This window comes from Tupaia chinensis, unplaced genomic scaffold, assembly GCF_000334495.1.
Source record: "Tupaia chinensis unplaced genomic scaffold, TupChi_1.0 Scaffold000355_1, whole genome shotgun sequence".
Lineage (NCBI taxonomy): Eukaryota > Metazoa > Chordata > Mammalia > Scandentia > Tupaiidae > Tupaia > Tupaia belangeri.
The window spans coordinates 604,977-608,612 of NW_006159850.1; positions in this window are offsets into that span (position 1 = coordinate 604,977).

Below are 3,636 nucleotides of genomic sequence, written 5' to 3' on the forward strand. Positions count from 1 at the left end.
GAGAAAGTGAGAAAGCAAGTCACCAGTTCTGGGACTTGAACCGTGGTCAGCTACGTAGGAGTGTCCAGCACCCTAGCCACTACGCCACCTGCTGGTCCCACCATTTCAATTTTTAAGAGTTACCTGGGGCCGGCAGGTGGTGCGGTGGTTAAGGGCGCTGGACTCCCACAGGGCCGACAGCAGTTCGAGTCTTAGACCTGGTGGCTTGCTTTCTCACTTTCCATCTCGCTCTGTTTCTGATCAAATTAAAATAAATAAATAAAATAATTATTTTTTTCTTAAAGAGCTAATTGTATTCTTAAATGCAAAAATGTACCAGTTAGAAATATGGACGGGAGACCAGAGCCCTATCAGGGGGCAGAAGAGCCCAGGCAGTTGGGAACTCCCGGCCACTCCGCTCGCCTGGCCACGGTCAGGGGACCGTCAGAGGGGCCATGACACCCCTAGTCTCGGTCTCCCCCTGCAGGAGCTCGATGTCGTCCCAGGCAAACTCACAAAGGGCCATTTCAGAATCTGGGAAGGAGACTACGAGCTCACGAGCTCACGTGGCAAAGGTCCTCAGCAACCTGAGAAGGTCCCAGACACAGAGGAAGGAGCGGGGCTCTTTGGTTCAGGCTGCCCAGCCAAACCTCAGGGCGTGCAGCGCCCCTGACCCCACAGCGCCCCTGCGAGGCCTCCCAGCCCCACCCCCTTTAAACCACAGGCCCCGCTCTAGGGAGTCTGCCCTCTCAGGCGGGGCCTGTGGCCCTCCAGGTGGCACCTCCCCAGGAGGCAGCTCTCGGCCTCGTGCCCAGAGCACAGGTAGCGGCAAATGGAGCGGGGCACGGGTGCTGCTGCTGTGGACGGTTTAGGCCGAGCCTCGTGGCTGCCCCACATGGCTCAGGCTGCCCCGCGTGGCTCTGGGGCTGCCCCCGCATTACTGCGGGCCGGCCCCGGCGCGTCCCCGATTCCTGCCAGCTCCTGCGGTATGGCGAGCCCGTGCCCCACGTCCACCCGGCCCGAGCGCAGTGCTGGTGCCCTCACCAGGAGCACAGGGTGTGCACGCACGGCTGGCCCTGCACCTGCCTGTCGCCGGCCGCTGTGCAGCCCTCCCTGCGGCCTTCCCCTCATCCCACGCATGACGGCACCTGGCTGCCAGGGCCTGCCCCAGGCCCTAGAACCGGCTGGGCCTCCCCCCACGCACCTGCCCCACTTGGTGTGTGGATCGGGGAACCCATGTCCACGCACCTGAGGACTGAACTTGGGGTACATTCTGACCACATGGCGCGGACGGCCTCAAGTTTGCAGAGGGACAGGGCCCAGAAAGGAGGTGGGTGGGAGGCAAGAGTGAGGCCGAGGCCCTGGGAGGCCGGAAGGGTGGTGCGTAGCCCTCAGCCTCCTGGAGGTGCCTGAGGACTTGTTCAGCAGCAGGGCCAGGAGGCAGGAGCGTTGCTCCATCGTGGGGGAGAGGCCTGTGTGTCCCTGCGCTCCACGGGTGGGACCAGCCATGGTGGAAGTGACAGGTTGGGACTACTCCGATTTGGGGCTGGTTAGGGTTGTCTTGGGGACCCCAGGTTATTGCCCTGGTGGCTCAGTCTAAGGACTTCCCTAAACCTGGGCAGAGACCCCTAGAGAGGGACAGCCGCCGTGAGCGACCTCTACCACGCCCCTTCCTCCCCATGGAGGGCTGGGAGGTCCTCTAGGGCCCCTTCCAGGCAGCCTTCGTGGACCTCTCGTACTCTGTCCCCTGCCAGGGAGAGGGTGGGGCTGTCTACGGTGGCTGCTATCCTCACAGTGGGACCCCGTGTGCAGGGATGGCTGGAAGGTTCCACTGGAGCAGCCAGGACACCACCTGTGACAGGTAAGCCAGGCCCCGCCCTACCAGGCCACACCTGTGCCCGATGAGGCGAGGCCCCGGGCCAGCCTGACCTCACCCATGTGTGTCCCTGCTGCCACAGGTCTGGGCTGTTTTTGTGGTCTCCCTGGTGCTGGCCACGGGCCTAGGGGCCAGCGAGGCCCTGGCTGCCAGCTTCCCCGTCCTGGCCTGTGACTACTCCCCGGGGCGGCCTTGGCAAGGGCTTGCGGGTTCCCAGACTGTGGGGCTTCCCAAAGGCAGTGCTGGGGCACCCATGGGTCGGCGCCCCAGGCCTGGAGCTGTGCAACCCCGCACGGCCTGGCACTCTCCGTGGGGGCTGGCCTCTTCTGGGTGCCTGGGGACCAGACTCATACTGCTCTTCTGGGGTGAGCGTGCAGGGCACAGGCCAGGGGCCCCTCCACCCCATTCCACGCTGGGCACCTGGCCTAGGGACGGGGTCGCAGAGGGCCTGCAGGGAGGAGGTGGCGGAAGCCATGGGTGTCCACGCTGCCCTTCAGGTTCCTGGCCCTATTCCCTGGGTCTCCTTGCTGGGTGCTAGCCACAGGGAGATCTTTGCGGAAGCCAGTGGTGTGGACTCAAGGGCACCTCCTCAGAGGACTTCCTGGCTGCAGGTGACATACCAGCCAGACAGGAGTGTCCTGGGGAGGGAGGGCAGGGCTGGAGGTCCTGTCTGTGGGGAGCCCGGGCCCCACTTCCACTCCGTCCTGGGGCTTTGGCACAGCCATGGCACCCAGAGGAACGGGCTCATCCCGGGGGCCAACTCGGAGGAGGGAAGGCAGGGCAGGCAGGGCTGCTAGCTTCGTCCTCCCCCAGGCTGGCCTGCGGCACCAGAGCCAGCTTTCGGAGCAGCCTAACTCTACCCCACGAGCAGGCCTTCCACCTGTCCTGCTTCCTGGAGGTGGCACCCACTTGTCTCCCTGCTCCTAATGGCGGATCCCTGGGGACACTACCTTGTCCTGCGGCTGGGCACTTGGCCACAGGCCTGGCCTCTCTGCTGCTCCTGACGGGGGTCCCATGTGAGCGGGGACTGACGGGAAGGGTGCTGGGCACCGGGAGAGATGGGGTGAGGCGGTGAGGGGACCGGCTCAGGGCTCAGGGCTGTCCTTTGTACGGCACCCACCTCCTGTGTCACTGGGGGAAAAAGGTCCTAGACCAGGGGGCAAGCGAGCCTGCTGTGACGTGGCTAGGTCTGAGGACCCAGCCTGGCCCAGTGCCCAGAGTGGCAGGGTACAAGGTCGGGGCCAGGCCTGGGGAACTGTGTGTCTGGCCGTGGTGACTGTGGGCTGAGTGGGGCCTGGTGCGGGACAAGACGCCACCCTCGTTCCAAAGTGCCGGGGTCGGGACCTGAGGCGGGCTTGGGACGTGCCCACATGGACGCTGTCACTTGGGCTGTGGTGTGGCCAGTGGGGCCTGGGGGAGGTGTCAGAGCCCGCCCTCTGGCCCCGGACCTGCCAGGTGCTCTTGGTGTTCTGCAGCCTCTTTGGGCCGAGGTCTCACCCAGTCATCAGGGCGTGGGGCTCTTCGTGGGAAGGGGTTGGAGCGAGGGTCCCTTCTTTGATCCCTGCCCAGCCTCTTCCTGGACGCTGGGCCCGCCCACAGCACGACCCGGGGCCTGTGCTCAGGGCTGGAGGACATGGCTGAGTTAGGGTGGCAGGGGTCAAGGGGAGAGACTTCCTGGGGAAAGGTGTCTTCCCAGGGTTTTCCAATTTCCTACATTTTCCTGGAGCCACCACGCCCTGAGCTCCATCTGTGTGTGGCCGCGTATCCCTCCCAGCTGCCAG